Raw genomic sequence first — 19,020 nt, 5'->3', positions numbered from 1 at the left:
TTCACTGAGCAAGGAGTAGGTCTTGTCTATTACATATTGGGTTTATGGAACGGTATCTGAGCTAATTTGAAACCCTTGTTTTATGCATCACCCCACCTCACCTTTCCCGTTAAGCAGCCATAGTGTGTTTTCTAAACGTGCGACTCTGTTCTGATTTGTAATTCAGTTCAAGGGTAGCGGTTTTTACATTCCCTCTATAAGTGATATCTTATGATAAGTGTCTTTTTCTGTGTGACTTATTTCACTTAGAATCGTCGTACCTAAATCCACTCATCATGCTGCTCCTAGCCTTATGACGTTGATTTCATGGCTGAGTGATATTCCATTGTACATAAGGACCACAACTTCTTTATCCATTCTTCTCTTTCCTGGGATGTTTAAGGTGTAACGAAGTGGAGGTTCTTGTCAACAGAGCAGCCCTAAACTTTGGGGTGCCTGTGTCTTGCTGATTTTTAGTTTTCCCAATTTATACGCCCATGAGTGGAAGTGCCCTATGCTCTCTAAGCTGAGTTTTTTAGATGTTTCAGGACACACCGTACACTTCTCCAGAGTGGCTGTTGGCCATTTACAGCCCGCCCATCAGCGTAGCAAGGCTCCCATTTCTCCATGGCCTGTCCTGCATTTCTGGTTTTGACACTTTATTCAGCATGGCCCTTTTGATCGATGGGAAGCGAGACTTCTTTGTAGCGCTGATTTGCCTTTCCAGGTTGCTTGGTTGGCCAAAAAGGGCGTATGCGTTTTTTGCTGAATATATTCAGGAAAAAACGCATACGCCCTTTTTGGCCAAGGGCATCATTGTCGAGGTTTTGCCGCTTTTCCTGTGCTTTAAAGGCGATTCGAATCTACCTCCTGAAATCTGTTTCCTGCAATTCTGCCTTGCTTTCAAATCCTCTTCGTAGCCTTGCCTCCATATATTTGTGGACGAGAGTTATCATTTCTAACTCTGCAGGTTTGTGAATTGCAGTGCCCCTGAGCTCCATTTTTCAACTCGCTTTCTTGGGAGCTGGCCGCAAAAGCGCAGGATTGCTTCAGGCCCTATTGTGGCTCCGGGCGGCAGGCTGAGCCTGTGGTTAATTCTTCTTCCTGATGGGAAAATAGAGTGACCTGTGCCTGTCCCAACACCTAGAGCTAGTCTCTCATTGGTTCCCCCTCTTCCCGTTCATCCTCAGGACAAATTGCAACGTGTACGGAACAGGAGGTTAAAGGTGCTGATTCTCCAAGGAGGGAGATTGCTAGTAAAGCGGCTGGAATGGCGAACCGGAGCACAAGGAGATGAGAAATGAGGTGCGTTTTAGAAACCTTTCCCGGTCACACGGTGTACCATCTTCTGGGTTTCTCGTGCATGTTTTCGATGTAGGAAGATGCCCTTGAACCTGGAGATTTGGGACCCATGGGATGGGTACCACGCCGTATTACTTTAAAGGGTCTGCGTTAGCTCACCCAACCTCACCAAACCTCTCAGCCCCAAGAGTGTCCACCCTTATGTCTCAATCAGCTGTGGGTCTAGATATGGTCAATTCAGGTGGCATCGCAGCCCCTGAACGAATTTTGTAAGAATTTCTCTCTCTTTCACTGTCTTGGTTTCACGGGTTTTTAAAAGTAATTGATTTTTATAATGGGGTTTAGCTGCTTTGCACTGCTGTGTTTATGCCGCTTTACACCCACTTGACTCACTTACAGAGAAATAGCAATACATAGGTTTTAAGATTCTTACTAGTCAGATATATTCTTGGGCGGTGAATAGGGGGCGTTGAGTCCAGTTCACTGAGCAAGGAGTAGGTCTTGTCTATTACATATTGGGTTTATGGAACGGTATCTGAGCTAATTTGAAACCCTTGTTTTATGCATCACCCCACCTCACCTTTCCCGTTAAGCAGCCATAGTGTGTTTTCTAAACGTGCGACTCTGTTCTGATTTGTAATTCAGTTCAAGGGTAGCGGTTTTTACATTCCCTCTATAAGTGATATCTTATGATAAGTGTCTTTTTCTGTGTGACTTATTTCACTTAGAATCGTCGTACCTAAATCCACTCATCATGCTGCTCCTAGCCTTATGACGTTGATTTCATGGCTGAGTGATATTCCATTGTACATAAGGACCACCACTTCTTTATCCATTCTTCTCTTTCCTGGGATGTTTAAGGTGTAACGAAGTGGAGGTTCTTGTCAACAGAGCAGCCCTAAACTTTGGGGTGCCTGTGTCTTGCTGATTTTTAGTTTTCCCAATTTATACGCCCATGAGTGGAAGTGCCCTATGCTCTCTAAGCTGAGTTTTTTAGATGTTTCAGGACACACCGTACACTTCTCCAGAGTGGCTGTTGGCAATTTACAGCCCGCCCATCAGCGTAGCAAGGCTCCCATTTCTCCATGGCCTGTCCTGCATTTCTGGTTTTGACACTTTATTCAGCATGGCCCTTTTGACCGATGGGAAGCGAGACTTCTTTGTAGCGCTGATTTGCCTTTCCAGGTTGCTTGGTTGGCCAAAAAGGGCGTATGCGTTTTTTCCTGAATATATTCAGGAAAAAACGCATACGCCCTTTTTGGCCAAGGGCATCATTGTCGAGGTTTTGCCGCTTTTCCTGTGCTTTAAAGGCGATTCGAATCTACCTCCTGAAATCTGTTTCCTGCAATTCTGCCTTGCTTTCAAATCCTCTTCGTAGCCTTCCCTCCATATATTTGTGGACGAGAGTTATCATTTCTAACTCTGTAGGTTTGTGAATTGCAGTGCCCCTGAGCTCCATTTTTCAACTCGCTTTCTTGGGAGCTGGCCGCAAAAGCGCAGGATTGCTTCAGGCCCTATTCTGGCTCCGGGCGGCAGGCTGAGCCTGTGGTTGATTCTTCTTCTTGATGGGAAAATAGAGTGACCTGTGCCTGTCCCAACACCTAGAGCTAGTCTCTCATTGGTTCCCCCTCTTCCCGTTCATCCTCAGGACAAATTGCAACCTGTACGGAACAGGAGGTTAAAGGTGCTGATTCTCCAAGGAGGGAGATTGCTAGTAAAGCGGCTGGAATGGCGAACCGGAGCACAAGGAGATGAGAAATGAGGTGCGTTTTAGAAACCTTTCCCGATCACACGGTGTACCATCTTCTGGGTTCCTCGTGCATGTTTTCGATGTAGGAAGATGCCCTTGAACCTGGAGATTTGGGACCCATGGGATGGGTACCACGCCGTATTACTTTACAGGGTCTGCGTTAGCTCACCCAACCTCACCAAACCTCTCAGCCCCAAGAGTGTCCACCCTTATGTTTCAGTCATCTGTGGGTCTAGATATGGTCAATCCAGCTGGCATCGCAGCCCCTGAATGAATTTTGTAAGAATTTCTCTCTCTTTCACTGTCTTGGTTTCACGGGTTTTTAAAAGTAATTGATTTTTATAATGGGGTTTAGCTGCTTTGCACTGCTGTGTTTATGCCGCTTTACACCCACTTGACTCACTTACAGAGAGATAGCAATACATAGGTTTTAAGATTCTTACTAGTCAGATATATTCTTGGGCGGTGAATAGGGGGCGTTGAGTCCAGTTCACTGAGCAAGGAGTAGGTCTTGTCTATTACATATTGGGTTTATGGAACGGTATCTGAGCTAATTTGAAACCCTTGTTTTATGCATCACCCCACCTCACCTTTCCCGTTAAGCAGCCATAGTGTGTTTTCTAAACGTGCGACTCTGTTCTGATTTGTAATTCAGTTCAAGGGTAGCGGTTTTTACATTCCCTCTATAAGTGATATCTTATGATAAGTGTCTTTTTCTGTGTGACTTATTTCACTTAGAATCGTCGTACCTAAATCCACTCATCATGCTGCTCCTAGCCTTATGACGTTGATTTCATGGCTGAGTGATATTCCATTGTACATAAGGACCACAACTTCTTTATCCATTCTTCTCTTTCCTGGGATGTTTAAGGTGTAACGAAGTGGAGGTTCTTTTCAACAGAGCAGCCCTAAACTTTGGGGTGCCTGTGTCTTGCTGATTTTTAGTTTTCCCAATTTATACGCCCATGAGTGGAAGTGCCCTATGCTCTCTAAGCTGAGTTTTTTAGATCTTTCAGGACACACCGTACACTTCTCCAGAGTGGCTGTTGGCCATTTACAGCCCGCCCATCAGCGTAGCAAGGCTCCCATTTCTCCATGGCCTGTCCTGCATTTCTGGTTTTGACACTTTATTCAGCATGGCCCTTTTGATCGATGGGAAGCGAGACTTCTTTGTAGCGCTGATTTGCCTTTCCAGGTTGCTTGGTTGGCCAAAAAGGGCGTATGCGTTTTTTGCTGAATATATTCAGGAAAAAACGCATACGCCCTTTTTGGCCAAGGGCATCATTGTCGAGGTTTTGCCGCTTTTCCTGTGCTTTAAAGGCGATTCGAATCTACCTCCTGAAATCTGTTTCCTGCAATTCTGCCTTGCTTTCAAATCCTCTTCGTAGCCTTCCCTCCATATATTTGTGGACGAGAGTTATCATTTCTAACTCTGCAGGTTTGTGAATTGCAGTGCCCCTGAGCTCCATTTTTCAACTCGCTTTCTTGGGAGCTGGCCGCAAAAGCGCAGGATTGCTTCAGGCCCTATTGTGGCTCCGGGCGCAGGCTGAGCCTGTGGTTAATTCTTCTTCCTGATGGGAAAATAGAGTGACCTGTGCCTGTCCCAACACCTAGAGCTAGTCTCTCATTGGTTCCCCCTCTTCCCGTTCATCCTCAGGACAAATTGCAACATGTACGGAACAGGAGGTTAAAGGTGCTGATTCTCCAAGGAGGGAGATTGCTAGTAAAGCGGCTGGAATGGCGAACCGGAGCACAAGGAGATGAGAAATGAGGTGCGTTTTAGAAACCTTTCCCGGTCACACGGTGTACCATCTTCTGGGTTTCTCGTGCATGTTTTCGATGTAGGAAGATGCCCTTGAACCTGGAGATTTGGGACCCATGGGATGGGTACCACGCCGTATTACTTTAAAGGGTCTGCGTTAGCTCACCCAACCTCACCAAACCTCTCAGCCCCAAGAGTGTCCACCCTTATGTCTCAATCAGCTGTGGGTCTAGATATGGTCAATCCAGGTGGCATCGCAGCCCCTGAACGAATTTTGTAAGAATTTCTCTCTCTTTCACTGTCTTGGTTTCACGGGTTTTTAAAAGTAATTGATTTTTATAATGGAGTTTAGCTGCTTTGCACTGCTGTGTTTATGCCGCTTTACACCCACTTGACTCACTTACAGAGAGATAGCAATACATAGGTTTTAAGATTCTTACTAGTCAGATATATTCTTGGGCGGTGAATAGGGGGCGTTGAGTCCAGTTCACTGAGCAAGGAGTAGGTCTTGTCTATTACATATTGGGTTTATGGAACGGTATCTGAGCTAATTTGAAACCCTTGTTTTATGCATCACCCCACCTCACCTTTCCCGTTAAGCAGCCATAGTGTGTTTTCTAAACGTGCGACTCTGTTCTGATTTGTAATTCAGTTCAAGGGTAGCGGTTTTTACATTCCCTCTATAAGTGATATCTTATGATAAGTGTCTTTTTCTGTGTGACTTATTTCACTTAGAATCGTCGTACCTAAATCCACTCATCATGCTGCTCCTAGCCTTATGACGTTGATTTCATGGCTGAGTGATATTCCATTGTACATAAGGACCACAACTTCTTTATCCATTCTTCTCTTTCCTGGGATGTTTCAGGTGTAACGAAGTGGAGGTTCTTGTCAACAGAGCAGCCCTAAACTTTGGGGTGCCTGTGTCTTGCTGATTTTTAGTTTTCCCAATTTATACGCCCATGAGTGGAAGTGCCCTATGCTCTCTAAGCTGAGTTTTTTAGATGTTTCAGGACACACCGTACACTTCTCCAGAATGGCTGTTGGCCATTTACAGCCCGCCCATCAGCGTAGCAAGGCTCCCATTTCTCCATGGCCTGTCCTGCATTTCTGGTTTTGACACTTTATTCAGCATGGCCCTTTTGACCGATGGGAAGCGAGACTTCTTTGTAGCACTGATTTGCCTTTCCAGGTTGCTTGGTTGGCCAAAAAGGGCGTATGCGTTTTTTGCTGAATATATTCAGGAAAAAACGCATACGCCCTTTTTGGCCAAGGGCATCATTGTCGAGGTTTTGCCGCTTTTCCTGTGCTTTAAAGGCGATTCGAATCTACCTCCTGAAATCTGTTTCCTGCAATTCTGCCTTGCTTTCAAATCCTCTTCGTAGCCTTCCCTCCATATATTTGTGGACGAGAGTTATCATTTCTAACTCTGCAGGTTTGTGAATTGCAGTGCCCCTGAGCTCCATTTTTCAACTCGCTTTCTTGGGAGCTGGCCGCAAAAGCGCAGGATTGCTTCAGGCCCTATTGTGGCTCCGGGCGCAGGCTGAGCCTGTGGTTAATTCTTCTTCCTGATGGGAAAATAGAGTGACCTGTGCCTGTCCCAACACCTAGAGCTAGTCTCTCATTGGTTCCCCCTCTTCCCGTTCATCCTCAGGACAAATTGCAACATGTACGGAACAGGAGGTTAAAGGTGCTGATTCTCCAAGGAGGGAGATTGCTAGTAAAGCGGCTGGAATGGCGAACCGGAGCACAAGGAGATGAGAAATGAGGTGCGTTTTAGAAACCTTTCCCGGTCACACGGTGTACCATCTTCTGGGTTTCTCGTGCATGTTTTCGATGTAGGAAGATGCCCTTGAACCTGGAGATTTGGGACCCATGGGATGGGTACCACGCCGTATTACTTTAAAGGGTCTGCGTTAGCTCACCCAACCTCACCAAACCTCTCAGCCCCAAGAGTGTCCACCCTTATGTCTCAATCAGCTGTGGGTCTAGATATGGTCAATCCAGGTGGCATCGCAGCCCCTGAACGAATTTTGTAAGAATTTCTCTCTCTTTCACTGTCTTGGTTTCACGGGTTTTTAAAAGTAATTGATTTTTATAATGGGGTTTAGCTGCTTTGCACTGCTGTGTTTATGCCGCTTTACACCCACTTGACTCACTTACAGAGAGATAGCAATACATAGGTTTTAAGATTCTTACTAGTCAGATATATTCTTGGGCGGTGAATAGGGGGCGTTGAGTCCAGTTCACTGAGCAAGGAGTAGGTCTTGTCTATTACATATTGGGTTTATGGAACGGTATCTGAGCTAATTTGAAACCCTTGTTTTATGCATCACCCCACCTCACCTTTCCCGTTAAGCAGCCATAGTGTGTTTTCTAAACGTGCGACTCTGTTCTGTTTTGTAATTCAGTTCAAGGGTAGCGGTTTTTACATTCCCTCTATAAGTGATATCTTATGATAAGTGTCTTTTTCTGTGTGACTTATTTCACTTAGAATCGTCGTACCTAAATCCACTCATCATGCTGCTCCTAGCCTTATGACGTTGATTTCATGGCTGAGTGATATTCCATTGTACATAAGGACCACAACTTCTTTATCCATTCTCCTCTTTCCTGGGATGTTTCAGGTGTAACCAAGTGGAGCTTCTTGTCAACAGAGCAGCCCTAAACTTTGGGGTGCCTGTGTCTTGCTGATTTTTAGTTTTCCCAATTTATACGCCCATGAGTGGAAGTGCCCTATGCTCTCTAAGCTGAGTTTTTTAGATGTTTCAGGACACACCGTACACTTCTCCAGAGTGGCTGTTGGCCATTTACAGCCCGCCCATCAGCGTAGCAAGGCTCCCATTTCTCCATGGCCTGTCCTGCATTTCTGGTTTTGACACTTTATTCAGCATGCCCCTTTTGACCGATGAGAAGCGAGACTTCTTTGTAGCGCTGATTTGCCTTTCCAGGTTGCTTGGTTGGCCAAAAAGGGCGTATGCGTTTTTTCCTGAATATATTCAGGAAAAAACGCATACGCCCTTTTTGGCCAAGGGCATCATTGTCGAGGTTTTGCCGCTTTTCCTGTGCTTTAAAGGCGATTCGAATCTACCTCCTGAAATCTGTTTCCTGCAATTCTGCCTTGCTTTCAAATACTCTTCGTAGCCTTCCCTCCATATATTTGTGGTCGAGAGTTATCATTTCTAACTCTGTAGGTTTGTGAATTGCAGTGCCCCTGAGCTCCATTTTTCAACTCGCTTTCTTGGGAGCTGGCCGCAAAAGCGCAGGATTGCTTCAGGCCCTATTCTGGCTCCGGGCGGCAGGCTGAGCCTGTGGTTGATTCTTCTTCTTGATGGGAAAATAGAGTGACCTGTGCCTGTCCCAACACCTAGAGCTAGTCTCTCATTGGTTCCCCCTCTTCCCGTTCATCCTCAGGACAAATTGCAACCTGTACGGAACAGGAGGTTAAAGGTGCTGATTCTCCAAGGAGGGAGATTGCTAGTAAAGCGGCTGGAATGGCGAACCGGAGCACAAGGAGATGAGAAATGAGGTGCGTTTTAGAAACCTTTCCCGATCACACGGTGTACCATCTTCTGGGTTCCTCGTGCATGTTTTCGATGTAGGAAGATGCCCTTGAACCTGGAGATTTGGGACCCATGGGATGGGTACCACGCCGTATTACTTTACAGGGTCTGCGTTAGCTCACCCAACCTCACCAAACCTCTCAGCCCCAAGAGTGTCCACCCTTATGTTTCAGTCATCTGTGGGTCTAGATATGGTCAATCCAGCTGGCATCGCAGCCCCTGAATGAATTTTGTAAGAATTTCTCTCTCTTTCACTGTCTTTGTTTCACGGGTTTTTAAAAGTAATTGATTTTTATAATGGGGTTTAGCTGCTTTGCACTGCTGTGTTTATGCCGCTTTACACCCACTTGACTCACTTACAGAGAGATAGCAATACATAGGTTTTAAGATTCTTACTAGTCAGATATATTCTTGGGCGGTGAATAGGGGGCGTTGAGTCCAGTTCACTGAGCAAGGAGTAGGTCTTGTCTATTACATATTGGGTTTATGGAACGGTATCTGAGCTAATTTGAAACCCTTGTTTTATGCATCACCCCACCTCACCTTTCCCGTTAAGCAGCCATAGTGTGTTTTCTAAACGTGCGACTCTGTTCTGATTTGTAATTCAGTTCAAGGGTAGCGGTTTTTACATTCCCTCTATAAGTGATATCTTATGATAAGTGTCTTTTTCTGTGTGACTTATTTCACTTAGAATCGTCGTACCTAAATCCACTCATCATGCTGCTCCTAGCCTTATGACGTTGATTTCATGGCTGAGTGATATTCCATTGTACATAAGGACCACAACTTCTTTATCCATTCTTCTCTTTCCTGGGATGTTTAAGGTGTAACGAAGTGGAGGTTCTTGTCAACAGAGCAGCCCTAAACTTTGGGGTGCCTGTGTCTTGCTGATTTTTAGTTTTCCCAATTTATACGCCCATGAGTGGAAGTGCCCTATGCTCTCTAAGCTGAGTTTTTTAGATGTTTCAGGACACACCGTACACTTCTCCAGAGTGGCTGTTGGCCATTTACAGCCCGCCCATCAGCGTAGCAAGGCTCCCATTTCTCCATGGCCTGTCCTGCATTTCTGGTTTTGACACTTTATTCAGCATGGCCCTTTTGATCGATGGGAAGCGAGACTTCTTTGTAGCGCTGATTTGCCTTTCCAGGTTGCTTGGTTGGCCAAAAAGGGCGTATGCGTTTTTTGCTGAATATATTCAGGAAAAAACGCATACGCCCTTTTTGGCCAAGGGCATCATTGTCGAGGTTTTGCCGCTTTTCCTGTGCTTTAAAGGCGATTCGAATCTACCTCCTGAAATCTGTTTCCTGCAATTCTGCCTTGCTTTCAAATCCTCTTCGTAGCCTTCCCTCCATATATTTGTGGACGAGAGTTATCATTTCTAACTCTGCAGGTTTGTGAATTGCAGTGCCCCTGAGCTCCATTTTTCAACTCGCTTTCTTGGGAGCTGGCCGCAAAAGCGCAGGATTGCTTCAGGCCCTATTGTGGCTCCGGGCGCAGGCTGAGCCTGTGGTTAATTCTTCTTCCTGATGGGAAAATAGAGTGACCTGTGCCTGTCCCAACACCTAGAGCTAGTCTCTCATTGGTTCCCCCTCTTCCCGTTCATCCTCAGGACAAATTGCAACATGTACGGAACAGGAGGTTAAAGGTGCTGATTCTCCAAGGAGGGAGATTGCTAGTAAAGCGGCTGGAATGGCGAACCGGAGCACAAGGAGATGAGAAATGAGGTGCGTTTTAGCAACCTTTCCCGGTCACACGGTGTACCATCTTCTGGGTTTCTCGTGCATGTTTTCGATGTAGGAAGATGCCCTTGAACCTGGAGATTTGGGACCCATGGGATGGGTACCACGCCGTATTACTTTAAAGGGTCTGCGTTAGCTCACCCAACCTCACCAAACCTCTCAGCCCCAAGAGTGTCCACCCTTATGTCTCAATCAGCTGTGGGTCTAGATATGGTCAATCCAGGTGGCATCGCAGCCCCTGAACGAATTTTGTAAGAATTTCTCTCTCTTTCACTGTCTTGGTTTCACGGGTTTTTAAAAGTAATTGATTTTTATAATGGGGTTTAGCTGCTTTGCACTGCTGTGTTTATGCCGCTTTACACCCACTTGACTCACTTACAGAGAGATAGCAATACATAGGTTTTAAGATTCTTACTAGTCAGATATATTCTTGGGCGGTGAATAGGGGGCGTTGAGTCCAGTTCACTGAGCAAGGAGTAGGTCTTGTCTATTACATATTGGGTTTATGGAACGGTATCTGAGCTAATTTGAAACCCTTGTTTTATGCATCACCCCACCTCACCTTTCCCGTTAAGCAGCCATAGTGTGTTTTCTAAACGTGCGACTCTGTTCTGTTTTGTAATTCAGTTCAAGGGTAGCGGTTTTTACATTCCCTCTATAAGTGATATCTTATGATAAGTGTCTTTTTCTGTGTGACTTATTTCACTTAGAATCGTCGTACCTAAATCCACTCATCATGCTGCTCCTAGCCTTATGACGTTGATTTCATGGCTGAGTGATATTCCATTGTACATAAGGACCACAACTTCTTTATCCATTCTCCTCTTTCCTGGGATGTTTCAGGTGTAACCAAGTGGAGCTTCTTGTCAACAGAGCAGCCCTAAACTTTGGGGTGCCTGTGTCTTGCTGATTTTTAGTTTTCCCAATTTATACGCCCATGAGTGGAAGTGCCCTATGCTCTCTAAGCTGAGTTTTTTAGATGTTTCATGACACACCGTACACTTCTCCAGAGTGGCTGTTGGCCATTTACAGCCCGCCCATCAGCGTAGCAAGGCTCCCATTTCTCCATGGCCTGTCCTGCATTTCTGGTTTTGACACTTTATTCAGCATGCCCCTTTTGACCGATGAGAAGCGAGACTTCTTTGTAGCGCTGATTTGCCTTTCCAGGTTGCTTGGTTGGCCAAAAAGGGCGTATGCGTTTTTTCCTGAATATATTCAGGAAAAAACGCATACGCCCTTTTTGGCCAAGGGCATCATTGTCGAGGTTTTGCCGCTTTTCCTGTGCTTTAAAGGCGATTCGAATCTACCTCCTGAAATCTGTTTCCTGCAATTCTGCCTTGCTTTCAAATACTCTTCGTAGCCTTCCCTCCATATATTTGTGGACGAGAGTTATCATTTCTAACTCTGTAGGTTTGTGAATTGCAGTGCCCCTGAGCTCCATTTTTCAACTCGCTTTCTTGGGAGCTGGCCGCAAAAGCGCAGGATTGCTTCAGGCCCTATTCTGGCTCCGGGCGGCAGGCTGAGCCTGTGGTTGATTCTTCTTCTTGATGGGAAAATAGAGTGACCTGTGCCTGTCCCAACACCTAGAGCTAGTCTCTCATTGGTTCCCCCTCTTCCCGTTCATCCTCAGGACAAATTGCAACCTGTACGGAACAGGAGGTTAAAGGTGCTGATTCTCCAAGGAGGGAGATTGCTAGTAAAGCAGCTGGAATGGCGAACCGGAGCACAAGGAGATGAGAAATGAGGTGCGTTTTAGAAACCTTTCCCGATCACACGGTGTACCATCTTCTGGGTTCCTCGTGCATGTTTTCGATGTAGGAAGATGCCCTTGAACCTGGAGATTTGGGACCCATGGGATGGGTACCACGCCGTATTACTTTACAGGGTCTGCGTTAGCTCACCCAACCTCACCAAACCTCTCAGCCCCAAGAGTGTCCACCCTTATGTTTCAGTCATCTGTGGGTCTAGATATGGTCAATCCAGCTGGCATCGCAGCCCCTGAATGAATTTTGTAAGAATTTCTCTCTCTTTCACTGTCTTTGTTTCACGGGTTTTTAAAAGTAATTGATTTTTATAATGGGGTTTAGCTGCTTTGCACTGCTGTGTTTATGCCGCTTTACACCCACTTGACTCACTTACAGAGAGATAGCAATACATAGGTTTTAAGATTCTTACTAGTCAGATATATTCTTGGGCGGTGAATAGGGGGCGTTGAGTCCAGTTCACTGAGCAAGGAGTAGGTCTTGTCTATTACATATTGGGTTTATGGAACGGTATCTGAGCTAATTTGAAACCCTTGTTTTATGCATCACCCCACCTCACCTTTCCCGTTAAGCAGCCATAGTGTGTTTTCTAAACGTGCGACTCTGTTCTGATTTGTAATTCAGTTCAAGGGTAGCGGTTTTTACATTCCCTCTATAAGTGATATCTTATGATAAGTGTCTTTTTCTGTGTGACTTATTTCACTTAGAATCGTCGTACCTAAATCCACTCATCATGCTGCTCCTAGCCTTATGACGTTGATTTCATGGCTGAGTGATATTCCATTGTACATAAGGACCACAACTTCTTTATCCATTCTTCTCTTTCCTGGGATGTTTAAGGTGTAACGAAGTGGAGGTTCTTGTCAACAGAGCAGCCCTAAACTTTGGGGTGCCTGTGTCTTGCTGATTTTTAGTTTTCCCAATTTATACGCCCATGAGTGGAAGTGCCCTATGCTCTCTAAGCTGAGTTTTTTAGATGTTTCAGGACACACCGTACACTTCTCCAGAGTGGCTGTTGGCCATTTACAGCCCGCCCATCAGCGTAGCAAGGCTCCCATTTCTCCATGGCCTGTCCTGCATTTCTGGTTTTGACACTTTATTCAGCATGGCCCTTTTGATCGATGGGAAGCGAGACTTCTTTGTAGCGCTGATTTGCCTTTCCAGGTTGCTTGGTTGGCCAAAAAGGGCGTATGCGTTTTTTGCTGAATATATTCAGGAAAAAACGCATACGCCCTTTTTGGCCAAGGGCATCACTGTCGAGGTTTTGCCGCTTTTCCTGTGCTTTAAAGGCGATTCGAATCTACCTCCTGAAATCTGTTTCCTGCAATTCTGCCTTGCTTTCAAATCCTCTTCGTAGCCTTCCCTCCATATATTTGTGGACGAGAGTTATCATTTCTAACTCTGCAGGTTTGTGAATTGCAGTGCCCCTGAGCTCCATTTTTCAACTCGCTTTCTTGGGAGCTGGCCGCAAAAGCGCAGGATTGCTTCAGGCCCTATTGTGGCTCCGGGCGCAGGCTGAGCCTGTGGTTAATTCTTCTTCCTGATGGGAAAATAGAGTGACCTGTGCCTGTCCCAACACCTAGAGCTAGTCTCTCATTGGTTCCCCCTCTTCCCGTTCATCCTCAGGACAAATTGCAACATGTACGGAACAGGAGGTTAAAGGTGCTGATTCTCCAAGGAGGGAGATTGCTAGTAAAGCGGCTGGAATGGCGAACCGGAGCACAAGGAGATGAGAAATGAGGTGCGTTTTAGCAACCTTTCCCGGTCACACGGTGTACCATCTTCTGGGTTTCTCGTGCATGTTTTCGATGTAGGAAGATGCCCTTGAACCTGGAGATTTGGGACCCATGGGATGGGTACCACGCCGTATTACTTTAAAGGGTCTGCGTTAGCTCACCCAACCTCACCAAACCTCTCAGCCCCAAGAGTGTCCACCCTTATGTCTCAATCAGCTGTGGGTCTAGATATGGTCAATCCAGGTGGCATCGCAGCCCCTGAACGAATTTTGTAAGAATTTCTCTCTCTTTCACTGTCTTGGTTTCACGGGTTTTTAAAAGTAATTGATTTTTATAATGGGGTTTAGCTGCTTTGCACTGCTGTGTTTATGCCGCTTTACACCCACTTGACTCACTTACAGAGAGATAGCAATACATAGGTTTTAAGATTCTTACTAGTCAGATATATTCTTGGGCGGTGAATAGGGGGCGTTGAGTCCAGTTCACTGAGCAAGGAGTAGGTCTTGTCTATTACATATTGGGTTTATGGAACGGTATCTGAGCTAATTTGAAACCCTTGTTTTATGCATCACCCCACCTCACCTTTCCCGTTAAGCAGCCATAGTGTGTTTTCTAAACGTGCGACTCTGTTCTGATTTGTAATTCAGTTCAAGGGTAGCGGTTTTTACATTCCCTCTATAAGTGATATCTTATGATAAGTGTCTTTTTCTGTGTGACTTATTTCACTTAGAATCGTCGTACCTAAATCCACTCATCATGCTGCTCCTAGCCTTATGACGTTGATTTCATGGCTGAGTGATATTCCATTGTACATAAGGACCACAACTTCTTTATCCATTCTTCTCTTTCCTGGGATGTTTAAGGTGTAACGAAGTGGAGGTTCTTGTCAACAGAGCAGCCCTAAACTTTGGGGTGCCTGTGTCTTGCTGATTTTTAGTTTTCCCAATTTATACGCCCATGAGTGGAAGTGCCCTATGCTCTCTAAGCTGAGTTTTTTAGATGTTTCAGGACACACCGTACACTTCTCCAGAATGGCTGTTGGCCATTTACAGCCCGCCCATCAGCGTAGCAAGGCTCCCATTTCTCCATGGCCTGTCCTGCATTTCTGGTTTTGACACTTTATTCAGCATGGCCCTTTTGACCGATGGGAAGCGAGACTTCTTTGTAGCACTGATTTGCCTTTCCAGGTTGCTTGGTTGGCCAAAAAGGGCGTATGCGTTTTTTGCTGAATATATTCAGGAAAAAACGCATACGCCCTTTTTGGCCAAGGGCATCATTGTCGAGGTTTTGCCGCTTTTCCTGTGCTTTAAAGGCGATTCGAATCTACCTCCTGAAATCTGTTTCCTGCAATTCTGCCTTGCTTTCAAATCCTCTTCGTAGCCTTCCCTCCATATATTTGTGGACGAGAGTTATCATTTCTAACTCTGCAGGTTTGTGAATTGCAGTGCCCCTGAGCTCCATTTTTCAACTCGCTTTCTTGGGAGCTGGCCGCAAAAGCGCAGGATTGCTTCAGGCCCTATTGTGGCTCCGGGCGCAGGCTGAGCCTGTGGTTAATTCTTCTTCCTGATGGGAAAATAGAGTGACCTGTGCCTGTCCCAACACCTAGAGCTAGTCTCTCATTGGTTCCCCCTCTTCCCGTTCATCCTCAGGACAAATTGCAACATGTACGGAACAGGAGGTTAAAGGTGCTGATTCTCCAAGGAGGGAGATTGCTAGTAAAGCGGCTGGAATGGCGAACCGGAGCACAAGGAGATGAGAAATGAGGTGCGTTTTAGAAACCTTTCCCGGTCACACGGTGTACCATCTTCTGGGTTTCTCGTGCATGTTTTCGATGTAGGAAGATGCCCTTGAACCTGGAGATTTGGGACCCATGGGATGGGTACCACGCCGTATTACTTTAAAGGGTCTGCGTTAGCTCACCCAACCTCACCAAACCTCTCAGCCCCAAGAGTGTCCACCCTTATGTCTCAATCAGCTGTGGGTCTAGATATGGTCAATCCAGGTGGCATCGCAGCCCCTGAACGAATTTTGTAAGAATTTCTCTCTCTTTCACTGTCTTGGTTTCACGGGTTTTTAAAAGTAATTGATTTTTATAATGGGGTTTAGCTGCTTTGCACTGCTGTGTTTATGCCGCTTTACACCCACTTGACTCACTTACAGAGAGATAGCAATACATAGGTTTTAAGATTCTTACTAGTCAGATATATTCTTGGGGGGTGAATAGGGGGCGTTGAGTCCAGTTCACTGAGCAAGGAGTAGGTCTTGTCTATTACATATTGGGTTTATGGAACGGTATCTGAGCTAATTTGAAACCCTTGTTTTATGCATCACCCCACCTCACCTTTCCCGTTAAGCAGCCATAGTGTGTTTTCTAAACGTGCGACTCTGTTCTGATTTGTAATTCAGTTCAAGGGTAGCGGTTTTTACATTCCCTCTATAAGTGATATCTTATGATAAGTGTCTTTTTCTGTGTGACTTATTTCACTTAGAATCGTCGTACCTAAATCCACTCATCATGCTGCTCCTAGCCTTATGACGTTGATTTCATGGCTGAGTGATATTCCATTGTACATAAGGACCACAACTTCTTTATCCATTCTTCTCTTTCCTGGGATGTTTAAGGTGTAACGAAGTGGAGGTTCTTGTCAACAGAGCAGCCCTAAACTTTGGGGTGCCTGTGTCTTGCTGATTTTTAGTTTTCCCAATTTATACGCCCATGAGTGGAAGTGCCCTATGCTCTCTAAGCTGAGTTTTTTAGATGTTTCAGGACACACCGTACACTTCTCCAGAATGGCTGTTGGCCATTTACAGCCCGCCCATCAGCGTAGCAAGGCTCCCATTTCTCCATGGCCTGTCCTGCATTTCTGGTTTTGACACTTTATTCAGCATGGCCCTTTTGACCGATGGGAAGCGAGACTTCTTTGTAGCACTGATTTGCCTTTCCAGGTTGCTTGGTTGGCCAAAAAGGGCGTATGCGTTTTTTGCTGAATATATTCAGGAAAAAACGCATACGCCCTTTTTGGCCAAGGGCATCATTGTCGAGGTTTTGCCGCTTTTCCTGTGCTTTAAAGGCGATTCGAATCTACCTCCTGAAATCTGTTTCCTGCAATTCTGCCTTGCTTTCAAATCCTCTTCGTAGCCTTCCCTCCATATATTTGTGGACGAGAGTTATCATTTCTAACTCTGCAGGTTTGTGAATTGCAGTGCCCCTGAGCTCCATTTTTCAACTTGCTTTCTTGGGAGCTGGCCGCAAAAGCGCAGGATTGCTTCAGGCCCTATTGTGGCTCCGGGCGCAGGCTGAGCCTGTGGTTAATTCTTCTTCCTGATGGGAAAATAGAGTGACCTGTGCCTGTCCCAACACCTAGAGCTAGTCTCTCATTGGTTCCCCCTCTTCCCGTTCATCCTCAGGACAAATTGCAACATGTACGGAACAGGAGGTTAAAGGTGCTGATTCTCCAAGGAGGGAGATTGCTAGTAAAGCGGCTGGAATGGCGAACCGGAGCACAAGGAGATGAGAAATGAGGTGCGTTTTAGAAACCTTTCCCGGTCACACGGTGTACCATCTTCTGGGTTTCTCGTGCATGTTTTCGATGTAGGAAGATGCCCTTGAACCTGGAGATTTGGGACCCATGGGATGGGTACCACGCCGTATTACTTTAAAGGGTCTGCGTTAGCTCACCCAACCTCACCAAACCTCTCAGCCCCAAGAGTGTCCACCCTTATGTCTCAATCAGCTGTGGGTCTAGATATGGTCAATCCAGGTGGCATCGCAGCCCCTGAACGAATTTTGTAAGAATTTCTCTCTCTTTCACTGTCTTGGTTTCATGGGTTTTTAAAAGTAATTGATTTTTATAATGGGGTTTAGCTGCTTTGCACTGCTGTGTTTATGCCGCTTTACACCCACTTGACTCACTTACAGAGAGATAGCAATACATAGGTTTTAAGATTCTTACTAGTCAGATATATTCTTGGGCGGTGAATAGGGGGCGTTGAGTCCAGTTCACTGAGCAAGGAGTAGGTCTTGTCTATTACATATTGGGTTTATGGAACGGTATCTGAGCTAATTTGAAACCCTTGTTTTATGCATCACCCCACCTCACCTTTCCCGTTAAGCAGCCATAGTGTGTTTTCTAAACGTGCGACTCTGTTCTGTTTTGTAATTCAGTTCAAGGGTAGCGGTTTTTACATTCCTTCTATAAGTGATATCTTATGATAAGTGTCTTTTTCTGTGTGACTTATTTCACTTAGAATCGTCGTACCTAAATCCACTCATCATGCTGCTCCTAGCCTTATGACGTTGATTTCATGGCTGAGTGATATTCCATTGTACATAAGGACCACAACTTCTTTATCCATTCTTCTCTTTCCTGGGATGTTTCAGGTGTAACGAAGTGGAGGTTCTTGTCAACAGAGCAGCCCTAAACTTTGGGGTGCCTGTGTCTTGCTGATTTTTAGTTTTCCCAATTTATACGCCCATGAGTGGAAGTGCCCTATGCTCTCTAAGCTGAGTTTTTTAGATGTTTCAGGACACACCGTACACTTCTCCAGAGTGGCTGTTGGCCATTTACAGCCCGCCCATCAGCGTAGCAAGGCTCCCATTTCTCCATGGCCTGTCCTGCATTTCTGGTTTTGACACTTTATTCAGCATGGCCCTTTTGACCGATGGGAAGCGAGACTTCTTTGTAGCGCTGATTTGCCTTTCCAGGTTGCTTGGTTGGCCAAAAAGGGCGTATGCGTTTTTTCCTGAATATATTCAGGAAAAAACGCATACGCCCTTTTTGTCCAAGGGCATCATTGTCGAGGTTTTGCCGCTTTTCCTGTGCTTTAAAGGCGATTCGAATCTACCTCCTGAAATCTGTTTCCTGCAATTCTGCCTTGCTTTCAAATCCTCTTCGTAGCCTTCCCTCCATATATTTGTGGACGAGAGTTATCATTTCTAACTCTGCAGGTTTGGAAATTGCAGTGCCCCTGAGCTCCATTTTTCAACTCGCTTTCTTGGGAGCTGGCCGCAAAAGCGCAGGATTGCTTCAGGCCCTATTGTGGCTCCGGGCGGCAGGCTGAGCCTGTGGTTAATTCTTCTTCCTGATGGGAAAATAGAGTGACCTGTGCCTGTCCCAACACCTAGAGCTAGTCTCTCATTGGTTCCCCCTCTTCCCGTTCATCCTCAGGACAAATTGCAACGTGTACGGAACAGGAGGTTAAAGGTGCTGATTCTCCAAGGAGGGAGATTGCTAGTAAAGCGGCTGGAATGGCGAACCGGAGTACAAGGAGATGAGAAATGAGGTGCGTTTTAGAAACCTTTCCTGTCACACGGTGTACCAACTTCTGGGTTTCTCGTGCATGTTTTCGATGTAGGAAGATGCCCTTGAACCTGGAGATTTGGGACCCATGGGATGGGTACCACGCCGTATTACTTTAAAGGGTC

Source organism: Balaenoptera ricei, chromosome 16 (assembly GCF_028023285.1).
Source record: "Balaenoptera ricei isolate mBalRic1 chromosome 16, mBalRic1.hap2, whole genome shotgun sequence".
Lineage (NCBI taxonomy): Eukaryota > Metazoa > Chordata > Mammalia > Artiodactyla > Balaenopteridae > Balaenoptera > Balaenoptera ricei.
Note: the sequence above shows the minus strand (reverse complement) of the source record.